Source organism: Miniopterus schreibersii, assembly GCF_964146895.1.
Source record: "Miniopterus schreibersii genome assembly, chromosome: 5".
Lineage (NCBI taxonomy): Eukaryota > Metazoa > Chordata > Mammalia > Chiroptera > Miniopteridae > Miniopterus > Miniopterus schreibersii.
This window is the reverse complement of record NC_138106.1, coordinates 53,925,157-53,940,196: the sequence shown is the minus strand read 5'-3', so window position 1 is coordinate 53,940,196 and position 15,040 is coordinate 53,925,157. Positions and strand designations below refer to the sequence as shown.

At 36.2% G+C, this 15,040-nt stretch overlaps 1 protein-coding gene across 10 annotated transcripts in view; it reads right to left on the bottom strand.

Moving 5' to 3' along the window:
* Window positions 1–15,040, bottom strand: part of ZBTB20 (zinc finger and BTB domain containing 20) — a 726,721-nt gene that overhangs the window by 439,579 nt on the left and 272,102 nt on the right. For 9 of the 10 annotated variants that reach the window (XM_081138873.1, XM_081138863.1, XM_081138860.1 and 6 more), the window contains one exon: window positions 5,428–5,501. The exons of the other annotated variant lie outside the window; for it this stretch is intronic. The gene's annotated coding sequence lies outside the window, so the exon portion shown is untranslated. The remainder of the gene's footprint in view (window positions 1–5,427; window positions 5,502–15,040) is intronic. 10 annotated transcript variants of the gene reach the window in all.

Here is a 15,040-nt window from a genome sequence, read left to right as displayed (position 1 = left end):
TATTGCTTTAAAATGTAGAAAGTAATTCATGTATCAAAACCAGTGTAGGTAAGTGCTGTATTAGTTTCTTAGGCTACTGTAACAAGTTACTACAAACTTGTTGACTTAAAACAACAAAAATTTATTCTCTCCCAGGTTTGAAGGCTAGAAGTCCAAAATCAAATTGTTGGCAGGGCGACTACAGGTGCTGAGCTTGGTGAGTTAGGGGAGAGTGGATTATTTTTTTTATTTTTTTAAAAATATGTTTTTATTGATTTCAGGGAGAAGAAGGGAGAGGGGGAGAGAGAAAGAAACACCAATGATGAGAGAGTCATTGATCGGCTGCCTCCTGCATGCCCCGCACTGGGGATTGGGCCCGCAACTGGGGCATGTTCCCTGACCTGGAATCGAACTGTGACTGCCTGGTCCATAGGTCAACGCTCAACCGCTGAGCCAACACCGGCCAGGCAAGAGAGTGGATTATTTCTGACCAGGTCAAGGAAGGAAAGTTTCAGGGAATTAGTAGAAACAAAACTAATGAAGGTGGGTGAGGGAAGTGACCATAAGATTAGGTCAGAAATGGGGTTAGAATTAGGTTTTACAATATCACAAATATTGCTTAGGAATTTTTTAGTAATTAATATAGAATTATTAAAGTTTTGTTAGAACAATGGAGATATGATCTTGGGCTCCTGCTTCTGGAAATCTATTGGGGCAACAGTGTTTAGGATAAGCTGGTCTCCCTTCCGTCTCTCCCAGTTAGGAGACTATTATAGGCAAGAGACGATGAAAGCCTGACTAGGACAGAGGTACCAAGGAATGAAAATTAACAAGACTGGACACTCACTGGACACCTGAGCGGCTGGGGGAGGTAGGACAGGAAAACAAATAGTATATTCTGATCTAAGAGACCCGGGGAATTGGGGTGACGAAAATCAGGATAGTCAAAAGGAGGATGATTTTTAACTAGGAGGATACATTCAGTGTTGATACACTGACTCTGAGAGACTAGTATGATATTCAGTGGAAGATTTAAGTAAGGATATTGTAGCTGTAGTTTGGGACTAGAGATACAAATGTGTGAGTTATCAGACGTGAAATAATTGAAGTCATGCAACTCTGAAAAGCAGTGTCAAATCATGGGGAGAGAATGAATGCAGAGCTTGACAGATATATTCACATCCTACCTCTACCATTTACCTATTGTATGAACTGGAGAAATTGCTTAATCCCTCCATCTTCTCAAATATAAAAAGGCAAAAACTAGTATTTTCCCTTAGTGAGGATTATATGAATTGAGTATTTAAAATACCTATCATCTTTGGATCTGCTTTCATATTTTGGTGGTGTGAGTCCCAGTAAGAAATACTATATTTATTTTGTAGTCATTGTCTTAAAAATATGTAACACAGTTTTTATAAATTATGTTTTCTTCGATTCTGTTTCATTAAACGCATGTTGACTCTGATCCTTTAAACTGATTTCATGACCTGAGAATGGGTCACACTTTGGAAAACACTGGCCACAACCAGCATCTTATACTCCAGTCACACCAGCACTACTCACTGCTCCCTCCACTTTCATTTCCGTTACTCTCTCAGCTTGGGCTGCTTGTTACTTATCATGTTGCTCCTGACGGTCCCAAAGAAATAATAACCATTTACTTCCTCTACTCAACCCATATTACACTTGTCTATAAAAAGGTTTTCCTATTGCTCAAATAGATTATAAACTTTTTAAAAAATTTATCTTTATTGTTAAAAGTATTACAAATGTTCCTTTTTTACCCCATAGACCCCTCCTCCCCGCTCCTGCTCCTCCCCAGGCCTTCAACACACTACAGTCTGTCCATGGGTTATGCACACATGCATATATATTATTTGGTTAATCTCCCCCCGAAATTCATCAGTCTGTTTGCATGCTTCAGTTCTAAGCTTCTTGATGATAGGAAACAGGTGTTATTTATCTATGGAGAAATGGTTTGTTCATAAGAGATACAGGATAAATGCTAATTTATCATTATAGAGAAAAGAGAGGAGAGATCTGAGGAGAGACCCTTGCCGAGTATCTACTTCTAAGGCCCTGTTCTGGCATCCTCATGCTCCAATTCTCCCTTCATCTCTACGTGCCAAAGCTGCCATGGAAATCTTCAAGGCAGAACATTGTGTCTCCTTGTTTGGGACACAAAGACTTAGGCCACTAATTTTTTGGACACAGTGACCTGAACTTGTTCATGGTGGGGGTGAAAAGGTCTGGAGGAGATAAAATAAATTTGAGGAAGAAACTAAGACGTACCTAGGACTTAGCTCTTGGTAAAATAATAGAAACATTCCTACACTGGTCTCTTTGGATTGCTAAATGACAGAATCCAATAAAGGAAACCCGAAATAAATTACCAGAGCAAGTATTTCATTTTAAATTATTAAAGTTTATTTCATTTTTTTCAGGCCCTAAGAAACTTTTCTCTGACGGAAATGACCCCTGGCAACAGTGACATTCTGCCACCACGCATGATACGCACTCTTGTGAAGTCTGAATCCCATGCCGCGACGGCTCTGTTCTGATTACTGGTTCCACCATGCCTCCCAGCCCAATTAAACTAAACTACTGAAGTTTCTAATGGTCGTCTGTCCACTTTGTAAAGCATCATAAACAATATTAAGTCAACCAAATAAATTTGCTTCTGTGACTTGTTGCACAATCCGAGGCATGATATAAAAATGTATAGCAAAAAAACACCCCTTTATATATGAATTTTGGACTACATGGTGGAGGGAAATACAGTTCAATTGGTTTCATAAAATAAGCCAAAGGCAATTTATTCCTCAGGAAACACTGCTCAGTCCCTGAGTATAAAGGAGACAGCAAAGCCCCAGAGTCTAAATGTGGATCTACTCTCAGGCCTAGATGGCTAAGGATGATCTGAACTGGTGACCAGTGTGTTTGGGTAATCTGCATGCCTGACACTGGGCCTCAATTTACTTAATTTAAAATGAGATGATTAAACTTTTATTTCTTATATCCTGTCTACCTATAATGTTTGATGATTCTCTGCTCTTAAATCCTTTTCATTTCAATTTTTTAACCTTAAAAAAATGTGAAATATGTTTATAAAGTTCTTTGATATCCTTCAATGTTATTCAACATGATAACAGTACTATTCACCAAACCTGAATTTTATCATTTTAGTTTTGCCTCAGAGGCTAAGTTTTATGAGAGCCTTAATTTGCATCACCAGAAGCTAATTTAATAAAAATAAAGGAACCCCTTTTGGAAATAAATTAAAATTGGCGGGGGGGTGGGGGTGGGGGTGGGGACAGAGCACCATATGCAAAAAAACCCAAAAACATAAACAAAAAACAACATCAACAAACATCAACAACCAGGAGGCTAAAGGTAGAAAAAGTCAAAGAGTTCTGAGTTCTAAAGAATGCTGTGGTCTTATTAGTGCAAGAACCTGGTCCTGGCATTTTATGCACTGAAAGTAGAAGTTTCTAATGGCAAATTCTCAAATCCCTGGCCTCTTTACCCAATATCTATTGTACCATTTGCCCTATTTCCTTGAAGCACAATCCACTGCATGGCAATTAGACAAATCGGTGCAGAATATCATCCATCCTGATTCAGGGAGATTTATCTTTGGAGACAACTCCAGTGTATGGGATGCAAGACATACAGCTTAGAAAACTACTGAACAGCATTTCACAGACAGAAAAATATGGTATGAATGGGCACATATCATTTTGGTCAGGAGAAATTAATGTAAAGTCAAAAAGGAGAAAAACTGGGAGGCAGGTGCCTAATGTGATATTTTAAAGAGTAGGTTTGTTTTGGACAAATTCCTTTATAATTATCTTCCTGTCAATAACTTTTTTCAACCCCTCTTCACAATAAATATTTTCTGACAGAATGAATCCTAAAACTCTGACTTTTAATAAACTCTGTAATTGTACAAATAACAACAGCTATTTCTTGATTACTATTATTATGCCCAGCACTGGGGATTACAAAAATGAATAAGAAATAGACCCTGCTTTTGGAGCCCTTACCATCTATGGGTTTGAACTGCTGTAGTTATGACAAAAATAACAACAAGCATCATTTATCCACTCATACCAGCCAGGCACTGAGCTCAGTGGGCAACATGCATAAGCTGCCAAAGTTCCTCTGGATACCCTGACAGTGAGGTGCTCTTGCTCTGTCCACGCATCATCTCCCAAAAATAAAAAGGACCTAGCAGGGATTCAAACAATAGGCAGAGATCTTTAACAACTTGAGGACTGTCTATAGTCAACACGTAAGAATTATAGTCAATAATGAAAGAGTGCTGTGAACCAGCATTGAAAATAGAAGCAATCGTGTGAGTCACCTTCAGTGTCCTCTGTAGGACAGGTACTGGGACACTCTGAAATCCACGACGCAGTATCCACCACATCTAGCATCCCAACAATGACTCAAACAGATGAAAGTTATTTAAGTGTTTTAAGATTTTTTAGCAAAAGACCTTGCAATACATTAAACTGTAAAACTAAAGAAGACATCATAACCTTCTGGATATCATTACCAAAATGTACATTTTGATCTAAATTTAAAAAAAACACAGGTTGATCTTCCTTGGAGTATTTCACAACCTTTGAGTACAGCGTTAAAATGCTTCTCTTTTTTCCCCCCACCAATGATAAGCTTCTGTTTTCTTACCCTGGGCGTCTGAATCTTTTATATGCTCGGGTTCTATTCACTGCCTGCTATTCAGACACTGAAATCCCAAATGTTAATTGTTCTTCCAAGTACATTGACAAAACAGCAGCTAACTAAGGGTAGACCAGACTGTGGTAGACTCTGACATGCATTTATGGAACAATGGGGCTCTGAGAGACAGCCTTGTAGCTCACGGAAAGACATAAGATGTGCTATTTTGACTACTTCATAGCAGAATGGGGAACACACGCACACAAGGGAATTATGCATTTTTCTTAGTTTTGCCCAAAGTCCTCCAGGCAACAGAATCTTGTGATGTCATCATGAACTTTCTCTCCATTTCCACTGACACAAAGGCTAAACATTTCTAATGACATCACAAAGAAAAACGGAATTTACTTTGATTCCGTAAGAAATCTGTTACCCTCAATGAGACTTGTACAAAAAATGCAAGAATCCTTCCTGACAGGGTGAATGTCACTGTGCTGATGCACAGTGGGTGACACCCTCCCTAATGCAATTCAAACCAGCCAAAAGAAAGGATTCACAATTTAGGCTGGATAAAAAAGACACACTGAATACTGAGCCCAACAAATTTCCTTTTTTTAAAGAAGAAGATCATTTAAACATATATTTCTTCAGAGGCATTCAAATTTTTACTCATGTCTGGTTACGACATTACCAATATTTTTGTCCTTTATTGAGCTGGTCACCAAAACACAGAGGAAGGTACAGGAAGCTTTCACTTACAGGAATGCAGTGCAGCTCAATCTTTTGTTTTTAAGGTGCAGTGATTTCAGTCTCTGAATGTAACTTCAGGCAGCCTGAAAAGAAACAGGTTAAAATCTCTTTCAGTTATAATTGGTATTTCAGATTTAATTAAAAATTAAACTTTCATAATGTTTCACCATCCAAAGCAATGCATTATCAGTCAAGCGTGGCTTTTTTTTTTTCTGTTAAAAAAAAAAAAAAAAAAAAAAAAAACCTCTTCCCAGAGTAGTTTTTTAATGAAAAGAAAAGGATCTAAAGAGGAAGGAGAAAAAAAAAAAAGCAATTCTGAAAAACAAAATATGCCTCCATGTTAAGGACTTCATAATGATATGACTAGAAGCTCAATGCCTCTGAATTTTCACAATATTCTATCTGATTTTAAAAAACTCCTAAACAATTTCACAGCCTAAAGATTACATAAAATGTTAATTTCAGAGAATAGAGAAGAAAATCTATGATGGCATGTTAAAGGGAAATCGTGACTTTAAATAGAATTGGGAAAAAATGTTACATCCACTACTTTCATATAAGTGAATTGGTGGTGGGGCAGATGGTGACGTGAAGGTGAAGGGACACATTTAGCAACATGAAATGCCCACTGCAGTGCATTGTGGGTTTAGCGTGCCCCTTACCACATCGTATTGTATATCCTGTCACATGCAGCCACTGCTGTTTGAAGCAGCACGGGAAGACCATCAGGGTTTGAACCAGACCTCCTTGTTTAAATAACTGTAATCACGTTTTTAATATGTGCTTTTAATCTTCAAATTAAGAGTCCAAGCATTAAAATCTCCAAGTATGCCATAAATATTTGGGCTTTAAATGCCATACTATTTTTTCAAGCCTTTCTTCATACAATACCCTCTCTAAAAAAGATAATAGTTTTTTGTTTTTGTTTTAAAAAAAACAGGCTGGATGAAGTCATCCCTATTTTTAGCTTCAACTAGCTGACATGACATGATTTAGAAAAATATAGTTTTAAAATGTAAAATGTAGACAATACAATTATCTTCCTTTTACTTTACAGCATGGCAGTGCATTTTTTATATACTTGTAAAACTAAAGTGGTATGTTTATGTCCACCTTCACATTAGTGCAAGGTAATATATTAATAGCTCCACATATGAGAGCATGATCATAAATCACCCCTGAAATTGCATCTATTATTAGAAAATGCATCTAGTTCTCACTTGTAAATTCTGTTTTCTTTTTCCCCTGAAGCATATGGAGGAATATTTTGAGTATTGTGTCTATTTGATGTATATAGATTTTAAATGCAAATTGGTTTAGATTCACTAAATCTATCCATGAATGGATCCAAAAAAAAAAAAAAAAATCACTGACATTGACTAAACTTTTCCCCTGTTTCTCACATGCCTGAATTAGACTAAAAATGTACCAGTGTAAAGAGAGAAATTATGGAGGCGTCACCAGGGACAACTGAATGAGAGGAGGGGAGTGTGTATATTTCCATATAAGGCAACAAAACATTCATAAAAGAACCTGACAAAAATAACTCAGGCTCAGAAATTATATGGAATAACAATAATCTCCAATAACTAATTCAGAAATGTAAAAACTGCCCACCTCTACATAAATCTGAATCACCAATTGGTATTACTCTGCTCACCGCTCAAATATGGTTAGTGAAACTGATTCACTGTTTCAGACAAGAAAAGGTGATGGAAACTAGACTGTATATTTATATATAAACGATTTAACTGACAACTAGCAGTTCAATTTAATCAGTCAGATTTCCTTTTTCTTAATTCACCAGATGTGGAGTGAACTGAACTAACACTTCAAAATAATAAAGCCGTTTCTATGAAAAGACAGTCTAATATTCTCTACCCCTCTTCACAGCATTCCTCCTTCTCTGGCCTTTCTCTTCACTTCTGCTTCTGCCTTTCTTCCTTACTTTCACTTTCTTATTTATTTTTTCCCTCTCTCTTTTTTTTTCCCCTTCGTGAGGGTAATGAAGCTCAAAAATAACATCTTGTATCCTGTTGAGGGAAACTTGGTCACAACTCTCCTTCCAGATGACAAACTCATTCTTAAATGTCTGTTTCCCAATCCAAAGAAAACAGAGCAATTGAGAAAATAGAGACACAACATCACTTACCACTACCAGCACCACCACTTTTAATTCCCATGCTACGTTCATCACAAGGAGGACTGAAGTTTATTTACATTATCCCCTAACCTCAAATAGGACCACAAATAAGACTAATAACAGGACCATTTTGTGGCACTCAGGCAAACGGCTGGGCAAAACAGATGGATCTTACTTTGCGCCAGGACTCAAAAAATACAGTCGCCAACTCACTGTTGGCGACTACATATCTTGGCCCAAAGATGGACCTGGAAGTGAGACCAGTTGTCTTTGAATGCTGTTCCTATTCATATCTGTCTCATGAGAAAATCATTAACTCTGTCACTATGTAGTGGGGTTAAGTATTGGGTAGAAACTGCTTGGAAGAATGGTCATCAAAGAAATGAAATATTCTGAAGGCAGTCAGATTAGATTAAGGAACAGAAAGTTAGAACTAGTACCTTATTTTTGGCACTACTGTCTACTTTTCAACTTCCTGGGTTTTTTTTTTCAAGTTCAGTACTATTCGATGAATCCACCTTTTAAAAAAATTTCCAGAGTATGTGTCACCAGAAAGAATAACTTACTCCTGACATTCCAGGTTCCAAAATCTGTTAAATTTTTTTCAAGTCACCCAGATCAATCTCAGTCGTTATAATACTGACCACCAGTGTCAGATTTCCTTAGTTAGGACCAAACTATGTCAGGCTTTGTAGATTACAGTCAACACCCAGTGATGCACTGGGATATAGCTCAGTAATCAATGCAAATTACAAAGCCCAGAAGAATGCTTCTCTTGGCAGAGACCCTTTAGCAAAAGAACTGTATATTCTGCACTAGTTAAAGATTTTAAATGGCTTTCCAGAAAAGTAACAAATGCTTTATATTACAGTAACCTATCTTGTAAGTCACGGGGACAAAAAAAATAGTCCCCAAACAAAAAAACAAAAAAAGAAGGGGGATGAGGAGCTATAGATCTTAACATCAACTGGGAACAAAGAACTGCTCTGACCACACCCTACTTCGTAAAATCCTGACATAGATAGGAGGTCTATCCTAATTCGGGCACTTCTCTTAATGCTCTCCCATCTATTCACCATCTATTGTATCTTGCTCAGATTATTTTTGAGAGTTCACTCACCTCTCTATGATTTATTCATTCTGACACTGTTCAGACTTGATTTTGTCAGAGAGAAACATCGATGTGAGAGTGAAACATTGATCGGATGCCTCTCGTACATGCCTGGACCAGGGTCTGAACCCACAAGCTAAGTATGTGCCCTGACGGGGAATCAAACCCTCAGCCTTTTGGCATAAGGGACGATGCTCCAACCAACTGAGCACCCAGCCAGGGCCAGATTTGAATTTTAAGAGACAAATCTTTTTCTGTGGTCAGCATATAAAGTGAATTATACTATTTTAATTATTTCTCTTATTCTTTTTTTCTTTTCACTTAAAATTTTTTATTATAAGAAATCTCAAACATATGCAAGAATAGAGAGCATAGTAAAATGAACTCCCATGTACTCATCACCCATAGTCAATGTTAATTGATCAAAAATGTAAACATTAATTTTCTGAACTCACAATTACGTTCCATTGATCTGTATGCCAGTACTATACTCTCTTCTCTATTACAGTTTCTGTAGTAAGTTTTAAGACCAAAAGTTTAAGTCATCTAACTTTGTCTCCCTTTTCAAAATTATCTTACTATTCTGGGTCCTTTGTATTTTCATATAAATTTTAAGATCAGCTTGTCAGTTTCTACAAAAATGCCTTTATTCTTTTTTAAATACATCTTTATTGATTTCAGAGAGAGGAAAGGAGAGTGAGAGAGAGATAGAAACATCAATGATGAGAGAGTCACTGATCTGGGGATCGAGCCCGCAACCCGGGCATGTGCCCTGACCGGGAATCGAACCCCGATCGCCTGGATCCTAGATCGATGCTCAACCGCTGAGCATTCTTTTTGATGTTATAGTGAATAGGATTGTCACTTAATTTTGTTTCATGCTAGTATATGTAAATACAATTGATATTGTATAATGCTCTTGTATCCAGTGAACTTGCTGAACCCATTTATTAGTTCTCTGTGTGTGTATAAATGTGTGTGAGTGCATTCCTTAAGTTTTTCTACATACTATATTTTCTGCAAATAAAGTTTTATTTCGTTACCTTTCAATCTTTGATTTCTTTCTTTTTTGACTGTGTTTTCCCCTTTTCTTTCATTTTCTTTTTCTTTACTTCTTTTTCTAGCTTTCTGAACATAAACTCCAGTACAATGTTGAATAGAAGAGATGAGACATAACAACCCTGCCTTGCTCCTAATCTTAGAGTTAAACTAGTCAGTCTTGCACCAGTAGGTATGATGTTAGTTGTAGGTTTTTCACAGATGCCCTTTATCAGGTTGCTGAAGTTCTCTTCTATTCCTACTTTACTGAAAGTTACTGTCACAAATAGATATTGGATTTTCTCAAATGTTTTCTGTGTGTCTATCGAGATAGTCATGTTGTTCTCTTACTTATTTTACTAATATGGTATATTACATTAACTGATTCCTGGATGTTAAACCGACCTTGCATTCCTGGACTAAATCCTACATGTCTGGGTGTTATAATACTTTTACAGATCGCTGTATTTGGTTTATAAATATTTTGTTGAGGATGTTTTTGTCTATATTCATGAGGGATATTGTTTTGTTTTTTTCTTAGATGTTTTTGTCTGGCTTTGGTCTCAGGGTAATATTATTTTCATAGAATGAACTGAAAAGTGTTCCTTCTTCCCCAGTTTTTTGGAAAAATTTGTGAAAGATTGGTAGTATTTATTCTATACATATTGGATTGGAAGCAGTGAAGCAATCTGCATCCAAAGTTTTCTTTGTGGGTGACTTAATTTTATCTCTACTGTTGTAGGTCTACTCAGATTTTCTATTTCTTCTTGAATCAGTTTGGTAATTTGTGCATTTTTAAAAATCAGACCAATTTATGTAAGTTGTCCAATTTCTTATAATGTATTTGTCCACAGTATTACCTTTTAACTTTTTTAATTTCTATGGAATTTAATTCCTGATTTTGGTAATCTGTTATCTTCTCTCCTTTTTCTTTGGTCAGTCTAGCTAAAGGTCCGTTGCTCTTCTGAAAGAATCAACTTTTGGTTTCATTGATGTTTATTATTTTCTATTTCACTGATTTTGGCTCTCATCTTTATTATTTCCTTTCTTTGAGTTTCATTATATGTTTATACTATATTCATTTTTACCTACAAAATTAAATTATCAGTGCTATTTATTTCTTTGGGTGGATTTTAGTTATTTCTTGTTGTCATTTCCTTTCAATCTGAAAAATTTCCTTCAGTATTTCTTATAAGGCCAGTCTACTAGCCTCAAATTACCTCAGGCTTTGTTTATCTTGGAATATATCTTTACCTTCATTTTTGAAGAACAGTTTTGATGGATATAAAACTCTTGAGTGTCACAATCTTTTTTCATTACTTTCCTTCAGCACTTTGAATATGTTATCCCTCTGCTTTCTGAGTTTGTTTTTGATGAGAAATCAATTGTTAATCATAGTATTGAATGAGTCTTTTTTCTCCTCCTTCTGTCAAGAATTTCTCTTTTTCTTTGGATTTCAGTGTTTGACTATATTGTCTCTATGTTTGGATCCCTTTGTGTTTTTTATATTTGGGGTTTGTTGGGCTTCTTAAATGTGTAGATTAATGTTAGTCATCACATCTGGCAAGTTTTGGGTCATTTTTTTCCTGCCCTTTCTTCCTTTCCTCCCTTACTTCTCTCCCATTACACATATGTTAGTATACTTGATGGTATCTCATGGATCTCTGAAGTTCTGTTCACTTTCTTCATTATTTTATTTTCTGTTCTTCATAAAATTGGGTAATTTCTGCAAATTTATCAAACTCCCTGACTCTTCTGACATATAAAATTTGCTCCTCAGTCCCTTTGGAATATTTTTTTCATTTTAGTGGTTGTACTTTTCAACTCCAGAATTTTAATTTGTTTCTTTTAAAAAAATTCTATCATTACACTGATACTCTTTATTTAAAGAATACTTATAGTAATATATATTTAATTACTTAACAAGGTTTTCTTTAGTTATTTGAACATATTTATACTGGTTGCTTTCAAGTGTTTGTGTGCTAAATTCAACACCTGCTCTCCGCCCTGAGACCCAAAGACAGTTTCTCTTGACTACTTTTTTTAACTGGGTATGGGTCACAATCCTGTTTCTTTGCATGTCTCACAATTTTTTTCTTGAAAACTGACATTCTGTATAATGTATTATAGTGATTCTGGCTTCTTATTATCCCTCCGGGGGGGGGGGGGGGTAGCTTTATTGCTATTTATTTGTTTGTATGTTTGTTTGTTTAGTGATTTATCAGTCTAATTCTTTGGGGTCAGTCTTCCTTATCCTGTGCAGCCACTCATGTCTCTTGCCAGTTTTATAATTCTTATTTTCAGTTTTTAGTTAAGACTTGCCCCTGTGTCAGCACAGTTTGTTGTTTATATCCAATGATTAGTCAGAAGTTGTACTTAAACACCTTGGGCCAATAAGCTAACAACCTTTGCAGATGGATGTATATGGGTTTAGGAAAGCATTCAAAGTTCAAGCAATTTACAAGTCTTTGGCTGTTACTTTCCATTGGGTTCTCTCATATCTCCTCTTTGCACAAAGCCTTAGGGTCAGCCTGGGGTATGTGGATATCTTGGACCCTCTCTAGCCTTTCCTGAAATATGTGTGCTGCCTTCCAAACCACCAGTGATATGTCTTAGCTTTGACTGGCCCACTATACCAGTCTCCTTATCCAATTCTCCTTGTTATATTTCTGGCTAATATGCCAGTCTATTGCCTATCTCGACATGAACTGCAACCTCGTGCTAGCTATGGTGTTTACATTCCTTGTTTGTTTACCGCTGAGATTACTACTGTTTCTGAAAGCTCCTAGGGACATGTGGTTTTTCATGATCTATTCCATCAAGTCAACCCCTTTCAGCAGTGAAGTTGTGGGTTTTCATGGCTTGCCCTGCCCTGGTATAACTATTATGTCAAGGGAGTTTGGGAAGGGTGAGAGGTGAGGGTAGTCCACTTATGCCTGTTGTCTCACCATAATATGTAATGTGGCCGCTTTTACTTTCAGAAGTATCCAATTTGGGTGATACAATTTGTTATCTACTTCTATAAAGTGAGCATAAATAATTTATGGCATTCCTAATTCTTTTCTTTTTAATGCTAGAATCAGAGACCCAACTACAGTTTGTGTGTGGGTGAGTGGGTGGGTGAAGAGGTCCAAGTACCACTGAATTAAAGTTTCTGTGATGGTTGCATATGTATAGGAAGTTCTCAACTGCCTGTTCCACTGTGTCTCTAGAAACTCTAAAAGTCTGCAGGATTAAGAATGTCTGCCACCTGGCTGGCTTGGTTCAGTGGTTGAGCATGGACCCATGAACCAGGAGGCCATGGTTCGATTCCAGGTCAAGGAACATGCCCAGGTTGTGGGCTCGATCCCATAGGGGACATGCAGGAGGAAACCAATCAATGCCTCTCTCTCATCATTGATGTTTCTTTCTTTCCCTCTCCCTTCCTTTCCCTTTTGAAAAATAAAAACGTATTTTAAAAAAGAATTATTAAAAAAAAAAAAGTTTGCCAACCCTGAAAATCCTTACTTAGTTTGGGCCATGAGGACTAGGAGTTGGATGGAGGATGAAGATTAGGGCACCAAATTTATCCCATGGGAGACACAGAATTTCACCTCACTTTACAGAGCATTCAATGGGAAGAGCTAGAATTACAGGGTTCATAATGAATTTCTAGGAAATATGGAGCTAGACTGGGCTGGAATAAACCTATTCCAAGCAATTGTGGAGAACATGTCATCTAGACTTAATCTCATACAAAACAGTAGCTCAGAGATCTCTCTGAAGTGGTCCAAATACTTAGTTGGAACAGGTTAGTTTTACCAACTTATTTCTTCAATTTCCTGCCCCACCCAGGTTATATCTCCTCAGTAACATTCTAAGGGAATATGCTCCTCTGGGACCTTAAATAACTCTGGTAAATCAGAAAGTTCCCCTACAGAAATAGGGAGTAATATACACGTTAAAAGTGATTTTTGCTTTACATGATAATCCACAATAAAATTCCTTTGAGAATAGATTCTCCTAGAGCATTTAAATTATGAATAGATTTACAAAATCACTCCTATCACATAAAATGAGATAAACATGTAGTGTCCACTTCCAGCAATTTTCAAACCTTTTTTTTCTTCAAAGAGACTGAAAGAAATGGAAAAATTAGCAAACTCTATGCAGTAGAAGTTCAGAGTGTTTAATGCATTAACTTTGAATATCTTACTGATGTTTCTGGATCAATATTAATACTTCACATTTATAAAGTGTCAAAGAACTCAAAGTGTTCACCAAACTTCACCTCACTAAAATGTCATCATAATTCACCTTTTACCCAGGAGACAGTAATAGTATATATCACTACTTCTATTTGGAAAACAAGGAATCTAATCCATAAAACAAAGCACAGAAACATCACATAAATTGCTTAGGAAAATGAGTAAGTCTGGTGATGAAGTATGCGATAAAAATGCATTACTTTGTACTATGAGATTACCAGTTTGGCAATATTCAAGCTATAACAAAGAAGAAACTTGGAGTCCCCATCTCCCATTTGTCTGTATTACAGCAAAATAAAAATAAATGTTTAGAGATTTTTTGGTCCTAAAATCTCAGGTAAAGTGGGTGGACGTTTTTTATCTGTGTGTTTTTGTTAGACTTTGCAACTTCTGTAAGAGAATTTCAACCCACCTCCTAACTTCATTAGTACTTCTGCTATTGATCAAAAAAGAATAGCTGTATTCCAAGTGTTTTCCAATAATACAATCTAGAATTCACTGTCATCTAATAACAATTAAAGGTGTAACTTAGAGAAATAGTACATATAGAAAATTGTCTAAAGGATGTACAATCCTTTCATTGGAGTTTAGCGTCTAGATATATTACAAAAATTTCCTTGGAATTACACAAGAATGGAGTGCTATCTACCTGGTATGTATCTTATAAGACTGGGAAAACTAAGTTGCACATTACTAAGATGTTATCAATCTATATGGAGGGTACAACAGAAGTGTACCAATAAAATATTCTTTGTTTCTCATAGAGTGAATATTGATCATGATATTCATAACATAATAAAGTTATCCCTTTATATACTGAGGATATCATAGGAAGCTATTTCTTCCTAGTCTTAGTATCAGCAATGTATTTCTTCAAACATATGGTAGAAAAACAATTTGTATGTGCTTATAAGATTCTATAAAGGATGCTTTTTTACATAGGTCTAATTCCTGTCCCTTTTCTCATGTTTGTCCCTTGTTTACCCATTTTAGTTTACATTTCCTTCATTTATATTATATAATTCATTTATAATTTGTTTATTTTTATTTATATCTACATATATACATATATACATATATATA